At 43.4% G+C, this 13,878-nt stretch overlaps 1 protein-coding gene across 4 annotated transcripts in view; it reads right to left on the bottom strand.

Moving 5' to 3' along the window:
* brinp1 (bone morphogenetic protein/retinoic acid inducible neural-specific 1) overlaps positions 1–13,420 on the bottom strand; it is a 371,924-nt gene extending 358,504 nt beyond the window's left edge. The window contains exon 1 of one of the 4 annotated variants that reach the window (XM_043719925.1): positions 12,895–13,420. The gene's annotated coding sequence lies outside the window, so the exon portion shown is untranslated. Of the gene's footprint in view, positions 1–4,607; positions 4,808–10,276; positions 10,352–12,855; positions 12,875–12,894 lie in introns of those variants that run through there. The other 3 variants (XM_043719928.1, XM_043719927.1, XM_043719926.1) reach the window with 3 other exon arrangements.
* Positions 13,421–13,878: the final 458 nt, after the last annotated feature.

Here is a 13,878-nt window from a genome sequence, read left to right as displayed (position 1 = left end):
GGAACCTTGGACAGGACAAGGACAAATAGAGTACCAGAGGCACGATTACAGCCTCTCTCACTGGTGCTTGAATAAATTCTGTGAACTAATTGATTGAAGAGACTTGACAGCCCCTATAATACTGCATTACAAAGATGCATATTCACATGACTCTCTGAGAGAAATTAATCCAAACCTCTGTCTATCAAACAAAACAATTTGTGCAAGGAAGTAGCACTGATTCTGAATAAACGGCAAAAACTGAATCGTTAAATCCTGAAGTAGCTGCTGGTCTCTCGAATTTAAGCCACGACATTGTGCCAACACAGTGACCGTAGACCCACTGAACCCAGGGCTATTTTAAGTCTGGCAAGGTTCCACTGTAACAGCCTGGCTCTGATGGCATCACCCATCAACTTGCTTTGTCAAATCATCTCCAGGGTAGTAACCAGTGATGCAAAAAATGATTTTCTAACAAAAAGGAAAAATTAGCAGTCAAATGTCACCCATTTAAACCATCTCAGGAGCACTCAAATACTTGTTCATGTTGCTGGCAGTGTCTGTATTTCATCTTTAAGCAGCAGAAGTTGCTAATAAAGTGACACATTTTCAAATGCAAATTTTCAATACAATAGCTGTGTAATGGCAATGTCACTGGACTAGTAATCTAATGCAGAGAGCCAGGCTAATCCTCTGGGGAGATGGGTTGAAATCCCAATGGTGAAATTAATAAAGCACAAATTTAAAGCTAGCTTCCATAAGGATGCCATGACGGATATCACTCATTGCTGCAAGAACCCAAGGAAAGGATCTTTAGGGAAGAAAATCCACGACTCTTACCCAATCTGGTTTATGTGGGAATCCCGACCCAGAGCAACCTGATTGACCCTGAACTGCCTTCTCAAGTCTCAGCAAGCCTCTCAGCTCAAGGATTGGGCAACAACTGATGGTCTTGGCAGTAACACCCACATCCCATGAAAGAAAGAAATAAAATAAAATGTAACAACCAGAAAGGTAATATTCTCCATCACTGCATTGAAAGCTAAGATTTCAGTAATGTGTTCACGTTATTTGAGGATGCATGCTTGTTACTTTTTTTCCAATTTTATGGAAGCTGAATTTCTTTGCCCTGCTTCCAGTTGGAGGCACTGAGCCATTTTAGCTGCAGAACAATAACAGGTTTCCTGCTCCATACATTCATTAAACTACCAGTGATGTAATTGTGCGTGCTGCCTGTGTTGGGAGATCGTGACGTGCTGTGAAAGGTTCTAGTTTCAAGTACCTACTCCAGACTAGGCCGACACTACACATCAGGAAATAGGTAACGAGAAACAGGCTTTCGGTTGCATTCTCTTGTCACATTCAACATGCTGTGGTTGACCTATGAATCAAACTATGCACTGGGAACTTCACAAAAGACAATTTCACCCAAAATGCCACACAGGTTATTGCATTTTTAAAAATACATGAGTCTCTATTATGCTCACAAGTTTCCAGTCTCACCAAAGCAACTTCCCAATGAGAGATGCACCTTATGCGGGGAGTTTGTACAGAGAAATGCATACATGAGTAGATCAGGACAAAATTCTGCATTCATTATTTTTCACCCATGTATTCGTGTAAAGAAAAATACTAAATTGTGCAGTGCTAGGGATGGAGGCACATCTTTTTGATGAGAAACTGAACCGAAGACGCAACTACCCTCTCAAGGGCTGAGGAATGACAGATGGAGATTAATTTAGATAAATTTTGGAAAAGCAAATCAGAGCAGGACACATACACTTAACAGTAAGGTCCTGGGGCGTGTTGCTGAACAAAAAGACCTCGGAGTGCAGGTTCATAATTCTTTGAAAGGAGAGTCACAAGTAGGTAAGGTAGTGAAGAAGGTGTTTGTTATGCTTTCCTTTATTGGTCAGTGCATTAAGTATAGGAGTTAGGAGGTCATGTTGCAGCTGTACAGAACATTTGTTCGGCCACTTTTGGAATACTGCGCAATTCTGGTCTCCCTGCTATAGGAAGGATGTTGTGAAACTTGTAAGGGTTCAGAAAAGATTTTCAAGGATGTTGCCAGGGTTGGAGGGAGAGGCTGAATAGTCTAGGGTATTTTCCCTGGAGCATCAGAAGCTTATAGAGATTTCTAAAATCATGAGGGGCGTGGATAGGGTAAATAGACAATATCTTATTCCTGGGGTGGGGGAATCCAGAACTAGAGGGCATGGGTTTAAGGTGAGAGGGGAAAGATTTAAAAGGGACGTAAGCGGCAACATTTTCACACAGATCTGTCACAGGAAGTGTTGGAGGTTGGTACAATTATAACGTTTAAAAGGCATCTGGATGGGTGTATGAATAGGATGGGTTTAGAGAGATTTGGGCAAAATGCTGACAAATGGAACTGGATTTATCTAGGATATCTGGTCAGCATGGACGAGTTGGACCGAAGGGTCTGTTTCCGGGCTGTACATTTCCATGACTCTATTTTGAGCTTGGACAAAAATACGGGGTAAAGGTAATGAGTCTAATCATATTAGAACATCTGGAGTCAACTAACTTTGCATATAGATATACAGAAGCATCAGGAGTGTTGAGAAATTGCCCACAGAATATAAAATCCTGCAACAGCTTGAAGGGACTGCATATTCAATTTGGAGATCGGAAGCAAACCTTGAGAGGAAGGTGTGATCCAATTCTGGAGAAATAATTAGCACCCATGGGTTGCTTATGAGGCTTTTAGCAGAAATTGATTGACAGATTTTGAAAACAGTCATCAACAAGGCAGGCAAGTAGCAATAGCAGCAAAAGAAAGCCCACTCAGGTAACAACTTTGCTACCCCATTGGTTTCAATGGGGTAGGAATATCAGAAGTGGTGGCTAATAAGTGGCCAGTTTTATACAATCAGTTCTGATATAACACCATGGTTCTGTTCCCACATTATAAGAAAATGGTGCAATAGCAATGCCATTTAAACTCATGGGACCAGGATCGTATTAAAGCCAATACAGGACAGGAAACTTTGCCTTCGACAAACACTGGTCTAAATTCATCAGTCGTGTTATAGCCAATTCACATTGGAGAAACGTGCATTATAGCGGAACCGACTGTATTCCACTTGGTTAGGCTTCTGCAGAACATTCCTTGGTGAGTGTGCTAGCTAACACCAGCTTTTCTGATTACCATTACCCTAATGTGGCATGTTCCCAGCCAATTGTAACCTCTTGACGTACAACAGATGTGGTTCCCTCAATGTCACATGTAACCCTTTGGCTGCAGCTGTCCAGAATGGCAGCATGCCCCAGAACAATCCGTACAGCCTTGTTCCACTCACATTCCATTTTGAAACACACAGAGGGAGGGGTAGTCCAGTAAAGTCACTGGACTAGTAATCCAGAACCCCAGACTAATACTCGAGGAGATTTGAATTCAATATAATTCTAGAATACAAAGCTCATCCAATAGCACCCAGGTAAGCACTACGGAATATAGAAGAGCACAGTACAGACCCTTCGGCCCTTGATGTGATGTCGACCTCTAAGATCAAACTAGCCTACACACCCTATGTTTTACTATCATCCATGTGCCTATCCAAGAGTTGCTCAAATGTCTCTAATATATCTGATTCTACTACCACTGCTGGCAGTTTCTTCCACACGCCCACCACTCTCTGTATAAAGAATCTACCTCTTGCATCTCCCCTAAACATAGCTCCAATTACCTTAAAATTATGCATCCTCATGGTCGCCATTTCTGCCCTTGGAAAAAATCTCTGGCTATCCACTCTATCTATGCCACTCATCATCTTACACACCTCTATCAAGTCAAAATGATTGGCTGTCATTAAAAAAAACATTTGGTTCACTGATACCCTTTCAGGAAGTAAATTCTCCATCCTTACATGTGACTGTAGACACACAGCAATGTGATCCACTTTTAACTGCATTTAGCTATAGGCAACAAATGTTACATCCCACAAACAAATCAAAAATAAAGTCGCCCTAGTTCCAGTGAACCATAAGGCTGCTCTCTCATTAGAGAGAGCTATCTGGTGGTGAGTTTAATCTGAGGACACAATAGTCTTTTCAGACAAGTATGAAAGTTAAATTGAGCAATGTCTAGAATCTACCACTCATTTTAAATAAGAGAATTGCTCCTATTCTCACATTGGTGCAATACAGTTGCCACAAACTGGTTATCTTTGCAATGCAGTGTGTAGACTGGGTGCAGCGGACTCGTGTGGGTAAATCTCACATCAGTGATCTATTCTCTAATGTTGACGAAATACAATCCTGCAAGCTGGGCTTATCAACAAGCAGCAGAACCCCTCGCAGATAAAGAAAGTCTTATGCTTGTGTCAGTTAAGAACTGAAAAATGTAATCTCTATTCGGAGAAGTGAGTGAGTGGTGGGTGAGCAAAGGTTACAGGGAATCTCTTTGAAAGAAATGAAGACTTAACATTGCAGCTTGGGAAGCCTTACTCTGCACAAATGGTCTACATTCCGTCAGTGACTACACTCATTGGCTAGAATGCACTTTAAGATGTGCATTGTCTAAACTCCCTTTATCCTTTAGTACTCTCCTTTCACAACTAACAATATAATTCTAACCACTCTCTGTATAAAAGAATTGTTCAAACCTTCATTGCTGTGGTGATTATGTAACGTTCTCTTGAAGTTCAGCACCTGCCCAAGCAGTGGAAATGGTATTTGATGTTTATCCAATTGAACCAGGTTTTACACTGCTTTTTCGAATCCCCATTGTGACCAGCTCTGCAATTGTATTACAGCTGGCATCCTGGCCTCCAAAGTGAAGAACCTACTCTCTTGAACACTGAGCCAGCAGTTCCTGAACCACAAAAGAAGAGGGCGCTCTTCAAGGAGGCTTTAAACATTGGGTCAGCCTTATCATGGAGATTTCCTCATGGAGGTTAAGGACAAATTAAAATTCAGAAGGGACAAGGACTCATGATTTCTGCGCAAACACACTGATGGGGGTGGTGGGCCACTGGGGCTACAGGGATTAACCTGTCCTGGCCCCATCCTGAGGATGTGGTTTTACTTCCCATTGAGTGCCCATTTGGAAGTTCCCTCCATGAGGATGGTGGTCTCTCCACAAATGGGTCAGAGGGGAACAACAACCCAGCCGTCAGCAGAAAAATTGATATCAACCGCTTCAGACTGACATGTTATCCACATCAGCTTCAGGTGAGAGCTGAACACAGATCTTCTGGCCTTGAGGTACGGCCGCTACCACTATGGCACACAAGAAGACAACCAGCAGGAACAGGCATGCTGAAAGGGCTGGCCCAGGATTTGAAAGGGGGACCTCTGGCATACTCAGTCAACAAAAGGCCCAGAGCGAGAGTCATGCCCCTGGACCAGTCAGCTCTACAAATGGTAAAGATTTATAAAATGATTGCAAAGTTGAAAAGTGAACCAAATGCTAAGAGGTGCTAGTGAGTGCTATCAGCAGCCTCTCTCGGTGGGCCAAAAAATTACTCAAATCGGCTGATTATTAATCAATTTCACAATCTTCTGGTGGGCAATCTCCCAAAGAGTGAGATTGCGTTGGACAAATAATCCTGGATGCGTCTTTCAGTTATTTTGCTGCAAACCACACTCCCCACCCACCTCCCCACACACCGTCCCCACCCCCACCCCTCCACTGCCGACCTCCAGCCTCCTGATGGCCAGTAATATTCCTCCCATTGTAGCCTTTTGTCATCATGAAGGACTCCATGAGGCCAAGATTTCATCCTCTCACAGAAAATTTCAAACTTTATGAACTCACCTTCACCGTCGGAACCTTGTCATTCAGCCTTGCTAACATCTCCATAAGTAGAACCTGCACATTTTCCAATTATTTTCATTCCCAAGGCGCAGTTGCCTTCCCAACTCCTAAAATGTATCAATGGAGAAGTGCAATAAAAATAAATACTTTCTGGCAGTGAAAGACTGTTTTTTTTTACTGCCTGATCAAATGTCCTAACAAGCATTACTCAGTGGGCATGCGCGCGTGTGTGCACGCGTGTGTGTGTGTGCACGCGTGTGTGTGCGCGTGTGTGTGTACGTATGTATGCATGTGTGCATGTGTGTGTCCATATGTATGCGTGTGTGCACGTGTGTGTGTATGTATGTATGCACATGTGTGCATGTGTGTGTCCATATGTGTATGTGTACGTATGTATGTCTGTGTGTACGTATATGTGTGTGTGTACATATGTATGTGTGTGTGTGCATATGTGTGTGTGTCCATATGTGTGTGTCTCCCCTCTATGGCGAATGGGTGAAAATTTTTGCAAACAATTACAGACTTTTCAAAGGGATATATATAGTATTATAGTTCGCAGAGTATGTTTGTCGGCACTGCTGAGGAGATACAACTAAACCACAGGATGAGGTAAACGTTTGGTAACTGCGTGAAACTATGATTCGGAGATGCCGGTGTTGGACTGGGGTGTACAAAGTTAAAAATCACACAACACCAGGTTATTGTCCAACAGGTTTAATTGGAAGCACACTAGCTTTCGGAGCGGCACTCCTTCATCAGGTGATTGTGACAACATCCCTGACAACATCCAATTGTTGATTAAAATGGCTCGAGTGTCTTGACTTCAACCAATCTTTTTCATCACCTGATGAAGGAGCGTCGCTCCGAAAGCTAGTGTGCTTCCAATTAAACCTGTTGGACTATAACCTGGTGTTGTGTGATTTTTAACTGCGTGAAACTAGTTAGTCAGGTCATAAGTTAGTCTAAGACCAAGAAGGTCCTTCAAGTCCATTTGATTTGACATTGCAATTAGTGACATTTCCATCATCCAAATATATTGGACAGCGACTTTACAAATAAATCTAACGCCCCGGCTTCAAATATATTTTTCTCACAAACATTTCCAACTTCTAACCACCCTCTAGAAAATGAAGGAAACCTCGTTGGTAAAATGGTAGTGCCAAAGATTACTAAATTTGACTCTCATGTTTTTGTTTCAGCAATTTAATTTAATTTTATCCTTCATAATGTCCATCAAACTCAAGGTATAGTAAATGATCCAAATTATTAAACATTATCTTCATAAAAAGCAGTAGATTTTCATTGTCTGCAATACAACTGTATATTCAAGAGGATATTAACACCTGCTATCATTTAAGTAGTTGAACAGTTTGGTATTGTTGTACGTTACTTCCTCAACTTTGCATGTATACATTCATATAGTTTAACTATTAAGATCACTATTCTCAGGCACAAGTTAATTTCTCTCCCTTCTCTCTACCTCAAAGGCTCCCAATCCTCAATAATATTCTCCAATCTCTTTCAGGTTCTCTCAATGTCAAGTTTCAACCACTAGAAAAAGAACAAACACTTGCACCCTTAGCAACAATTGCAATTTAGCACTTTTAGTATGGCTATATATCCAATAGTGTGAACTAGGAGCATTATCAGATTGAGCCAAATGTGGACCAGTAGCAAAAATCTTGGTTTTACTGAGTATAACAAAGGATGAGAGATCAGTGATGGCAGACCAGCCGAACCTTTTAGATTAGATTCCTTACAGTGTGGAAACAGGCCCTTCAAGTCCACACCGACCCTCTGAAGAGCAACCGACCCGGACCCATTCCCCAATATTTACCCCTAACTAATGCATCTAACACTACGGGCAATTTAGCATGGCCAATTCACCTGACCTGCACATCTTTGGACTGTGGGAGGAAACCAGAGCACCTCGAGGAAACCCACGCAGACATGGGGAGAATGTGCAGACTCCACACAGACAGTCGCCCAAGGCAGGAGTTGAACCTGGGACCCTGGTGCTGTGAGCAGCAGTGCTAACCACTGAGCCACCGTGCCGCCCCACTGATGGGATTTCAGAGCTTAGGACCCCAGCAGCTGAAGACAATGTTGCAGCAATGAAAACTGGGAAAGCAAGTTGTTTCAGAATTTGAGGAGCACGGATTTCTCAGTAGACCTTAAGGAGGTTACATAGTTGGGGTAGGTGAGGCATTACAGGGATTTGAAACTTCTGAGAGATATTTTTAAATCAACCTGTTTAGACATCTTCTTACATATGTCTGAAGCAGATGGAATTTGAAGCCAGGCCTGCTGGTCCAGAGATGGGGGCATTACCCCCGAACTGTCTTTGTTTTAAGGTCAGCAGAGAGAATAGAAACTGTCTTTCTTTAATCCATTGACTTATTCCAGTTTTTTTTTCAAATCAACCTGGTCAAACATATTCTGAAATACATGCAGGGCAGATGAATTCGAACCCATTCTACTGGTTATGAGGTATGGAGGCTACCACTGAACCAGAAGTTCTTTACACTTTTAAATGGGTGTTAGCTTGTTGATGGATACTTCCTATACAACATCAGCCTCATGTTGACATTCTTAACAGACCTACTTGGGATAAAATGATGGCGTTGAAAGTCCAGAAGATCAATTCAGGGAGGGTCATGCCAACCTGAATAAAATGGCCACTTTTTAAAAATACAAAACCCATTAGCAAGTGCTAACACTGAACACCACCACCACCACCCCGCAAAAGAAAAATCACTTTTATTGAATCCACTGACTTGTTATAGTGATTTTTCTTTTTAAAATCAACCTGGTCACACATACTGTGAAATACCTGTGGGGCAGGTGGATTTGAATCCAAACCTTCTGGTTAAGAGATAGAAACACTACCTTTATGCAAGGTAATTGAAAATTTCAAAATTGAATTCAATAGATTTTTATTAGACAAGCCTTTTGTGGGCTGTAGAATCAAGGCAGATGGATCGACTGAAGATACAGATCACTTGTGATCTAACTGGTTAGTACAACTGATGCAAGTCACTGATTGGAGTGTTGAAACTAGTTGAGGTCAATCAGTTATCCTCTATTATACACGTTTTCAGTCAGACATTTAGAACAAAACATAGAAAGGGAAGAGTCTACTAATGTCTAGTGTGGTGCATGAAGTGATATCTGTCACTCATCAGTTAGAAACAGTAGTGACCTTAAGTTCCTGCACTCTTCCAGTTAATCCCACCTTTTAAAACTTACTGATAATTAAACATTGTTTTGCAGAAATTAATCCTACCCGCTCTTATTGTTCGAGTTTAGCACAGACACTGTGTGTTAGAAACATGTGAATGCTGATTCATTAATTCATCTGGAGCTCTTCTGGTTTACATCAGAGATATTAACCCAACCACAATAAGTAGGTTAATGCCTATATTAAACAGGCACCTTTAGTTTGCAGGAGCTAGCAAAGGATTTGTACACCAGCAGTAAGCAAAGTTTCTAGATTCACCTCCTCCCATAGCCAAGATCTCAACAATAATCTCTCTAAGCCACTTGTACTGCAAGAGCCCCTACCTAATTATACAACTTGTATTTTTTTGTTGAGTGAACTAAGTTTCTTCACTTATTTAACGACTGCCTCTTTAAAAAATATACCTGTGAGTATTCCTCCTCCCTGCCGAAAGAGGGATAAAGAAAATGCTTCATTTTTCAAAGGCATGTATTAAGTAACAGAACCGCCTGATGATTTGCATCCCTGATTTTTGACTTGGCAGAAAAATTCTGCTCTGTGGCATCTCTCCGAGGGATGCCAAGTCGCACGTCTTTGCAGCCTTACAGTTGACACTGCTGACAAAGCTTGCAGGCTCCCTACGTTCAGCTGTGTGGGCACCAAGCGCCACCGTGGCAAAGCAAGCCGCCTGCACTTGCCAATCTGAATGCTAGAGCCACACACGCGCAGGGAGGAAATGAAAAAGCAAAAAAGCAAAGGTCATAATGATCGGGTTTGTGATTAAATTACTCAGAGGATACGATGACAGGTGATGCGGTTTTGATGGTGGTGGAGGGGGTTTGTGTTACATTTTAAGTCTCTAATCGTCAAGAATAGCTATCAGATTGTCCCACTTTCTTTGGAGAAAATAAGAAAATGACATTGGACAATTGGCTAGTTAATGATGTGGGATTAAACTGCTGGAGTGAACTCGCAGCTGAATGCCCATTCTGGTTATAAATCGAGGACGGTGAGCAAGGAATCTATTTGCAAGTCTATCTGCACCAGCCACATTCATCACTGCTACCTGAATAAATTCTCGCAGCAGCTTGCTGCTGGTTTCTGTGCACACAGCATTACTCAGTTTCTGGAAACTGCAAGGCTTGTCCTCCACTGCAAGAGCACCAGAACCATACACACACAAATTTAAAAAAAAGAGCGTTTCCCAAGGCCTATAGTGAGAGTTCAGCATCTAATACAGCCAAAGATGGATTTCCATCAAGTCACTCCTTCTCACTGATAAGCAATAGACTTACCTCTGGTGTATATCACTTGTCTTATTCTTCACAGTCTGGTCAATGTGTCCTCAAAGTGACTAACTAGACCACAGAACTGTCAGAGTGCTCACAGAGCAGGACTGGACCAGATGTGGCAGCCAGCAGTCTGTGTTTACTTGTCTCTCCTCCTCCTCCTCCGCTACTGCACCCCCACCCCCACACCCCCTCTATTCTGAAGGACAGTTAAACTTTACAACATCCGTAAAACACACGCTGGGCTACAGCTCCCGGTGCATTCCCCGGCTCGTTTTCTCTGTGGCTACGAGGGATTTCACAGTCACAACGCTGCTTTCCAATTCAGGAAGTCCATTCACCTCCGGGTGCCCTCACAACCATTCTTCCCCTTTTCCGAGGTGCATGGCCGCCAGGTTAAAAGCAACTAACCCCTATGTTTGAAAAGGAGTCATTTCATGATTAGAAAGGAGGAAGGGGTAGATTGCTGATGAACATGGTACCAGAGACTGGAATTTGCTGTATGTTTATTCTCTGTTCATTTTGATCAGAAGCTTAACTAAGACTAAGAATTTACTGGAGCCATGTAAGAGGGGAATTGAAAGCATTACCAGGCAAAGGCGGGCGAGCAGGATAATATTAGGGAAAGGCAGGGGGCACAGGACAGTATTAGGTGGCACAGGACAGTATTAGGGAAAGGCAGGGGGCACAGGACAGTATTAGGTAAAGGCAGTGGAACAGGACAGTATTAGGTAAAGGCAGGGGCACAGGACAGTATTAGGGAAAGGCAGGGGGCACAGGACAGTATTAGGGAAAGGCAGGGGGCAGGACAGTATTAGGGAAAGGCAGAGGGGGACAGGACATTATTAGGGAAAGGCAGGGGAACAGGACAGTATTAGGGAAAGGCAGAGGGGGACAGGACAGTATTAGGGAAAGGCAGGGGAACAGGACAGTATTAGGGAAAGGCAGGAGGACAGGACAGTATTAGGGAAAGGCAGGAGGACAGGACAGTACTAGGGAAAGGCAGAGGGACAGGATAGCATTAGGGAAAGGCAGGAGGACAGGACAGTATTAGGGAAAGGCAGAGGGGTCAGGACAGTATTAGGGAAAGGCAGAGGGGACAGGACAGTATGAGGGAAAGGCAGAGGGACAGGACAGTATTAGGGAAAGGCAGAGGGGACAGGACAGTAGAGGAAAAGGCAGGGGGACAGGACAGTATTAGGGAAGGCAGGGAACAGGAAAGAGGAAAAGGTCAGGTCAACAATTCTGTGGCAGGGAAAGGCAGGTGAGACATATAATGTGGGTGTTACTTGGGGGTGTGGGGAATGAGTCGTTTAGGGCGAACCAATATTCGAGTTTAAGAATAATTCCACCTTCCTTGACATCGATCGGTTTGTTCAGTCAGGCCTGTCCGTGGTAGTCAATGATGTGGGGGATATGGTTTGCTCCTTTCTCAGCCCATCAATCATTAACTTGTAAACGCTGAAAGGCAGGAGGTTCAGAACAAACTGTGCTGTCTACATCAATCTGTGGGATCGCCAGAGAGATTGGCATTTTACATAATCCGCATGTTGCCGGGATAAATCGTACCTTTCACGTGATGACTCAACAGAATAAAGTATAGGTGTGTTTTCTCCCCCCACCCAATGTTGTCACTTAAAGAGACACTAACAATTTATCGACAGCAAAACCCCACTGTACTCACAGGTTGGTTGGATAGAGTAACGGCTCCCCCTAGTGGGAAAACATTGCCTTTCTGCAGATCCCTGTCCTTGCCTCACATTCAAGAAAACTTTAAAAAACGACTTTGGAAAAATTTAAAAAAAACACCCAGTTTCTACAACAGCGGAAAGCGGTAGCAAAATGTTTCGATCAAAAAAAAACAGCATTTTTTAAAAAAGTGCATGGTAAGTGAGACACAATCAAAAGCAAGACTTTTTTTTAAAAAAAAGCAGAATATATAAGGAAGAGAACTTCCAGTGAATGCATCCTTCATATATAAAACAAGAACTGCTTGCTGGATTGCAAAGTTTCCATAAGACGCACGTATTTAAAATATTGTTGACATTTTTCAGATTTTAAATCCCTGCTAGTTCAAAACCACTCGAACTCCGAGTTTGCATTTCACCTTCAGAATATCAAACGGTCAGCAGTTTCCTCCATCGCTTCTTTTTTATCCCCTCTTTCCCTTGCACAGTGTTCTCCCTCCTCCAGCCGAGAGCAGGTTTCTGTCATACCTTGGCCGTACATTATAAAACACCATTGGGTACCAGCTCCGCTCTGAAATACGCAGCAGACACGCAGGTTAAGGAGAAAGGCAGGGGTTGTAGGTGACTGGGATTCAGAGGGAGCACTGCAGGTTACTCACATCCTTACCCTCGCCCCTTGGGTTCTCAGCAACATTCCTGAGCCCAAATCCAACCTGGAAAGGGATGTGTTCATCGGGGAACACAGGCGCAGCTACACACACACACACACAGTTTGGCTGTGGTGTGTTCAGCAACACTGCAGCTCTCAATCTCAAACACTGACCATCCCCCCCAAAAACAAAAACTCCCCATCAAAATATTTACCCCGTACACACAAATCATGTTAAACATGTTCACCTCTCCCTCCTTCCAGTAGCAGCAGCGGAACTCTCTCACCTAATGACGGTTCTCCTGGGCGGCTGTGATGCACAGAGAGCCCGTGTCAAGGCAGCTCAGTATAAAGTTGCAGCCGACCCTGTCGTTCCAGCTCCGGTTCGGGCAGGGACCTGCCAAGCTGAAGGCGATTGACGAGGAGACACAGAAATCCCTTCTTTTCATGCCGGAGTGATGAGACTTTAAGGTGGGTGTTGAGTCTTTTCCTTTATATATTTAAAAACAAAATTAAAATGAAACCAAAAGGGGGAAAATCGTTCATTATCGACCGTCCGCCGAGATTTCACAGATCAGGAGCAGCATATGCAGCAACATTATCGAGTGTGTGTGGAAAGGCTGTTGGGATTGGGAGCTCCGAGCGTGTGAGAAGAATCTATAGTGAATGAGAAAGTCCTGTACTGTTGGAGGCACAGAGAGAGAGAGAGAGGAGGGACTGAGATGGATTGAATGAACCAAGAGCCACAGAGAGAGAGAGAGAGGATAGACTGAAGGAGGAAGGAGATTGCAAAAAAAAAATGATGAGCAGAATGAGAAAAGGAGGTGGAGAGAAGGGGCGGGGTGGAGGGAGGGGAAAACTGCAGACTCCCTCAGACACAAGCTGGAAGCAGATGCTGATTGGCAGCTCGGATCAGGGAGCTGTGTTTATTCTGTCTTTCCCCTCTCTACGGGTTCATGGGGAAATGGTGTGTGTGGGGAGGGGTGACTTACTTTAAAGAAAGCGGGACATAAATCGAGTGAAACAATCGTGGAGGGGGGGGAGATTAAAGTGATTGTGAAATCCATAGGAGAAGCAGGAATGATTTTGTTTTCTCTCTCAAATCGTGCTGGGGGAGAAAGTTAGGATCACGCAGGGACGGGAGAGACAGGTGGAAATTGCATAAGGTATTCTGGAGCGGGATCCAAGGAAAGGGGGAATGGGTGGGTTTAGAGTCTTTGTCATTGTAGGTTTTTAAAATAAAATAGAGAGCCTGCAGTTTGAATCGATAT

Source organism: Chiloscyllium plagiosum, chromosome 30 (assembly GCF_004010195.1).
Source record: "Chiloscyllium plagiosum isolate BGI_BamShark_2017 chromosome 30, ASM401019v2, whole genome shotgun sequence".
Taxonomy (NCBI): Eukaryota; Metazoa; Chordata; class Chondrichthyes; order Orectolobiformes; family Hemiscylliidae; genus Chiloscyllium; species Chiloscyllium plagiosum.
Note: the sequence above shows the minus strand (reverse complement) of the source record. Positions and strands in the feature narration are given on the sequence as shown.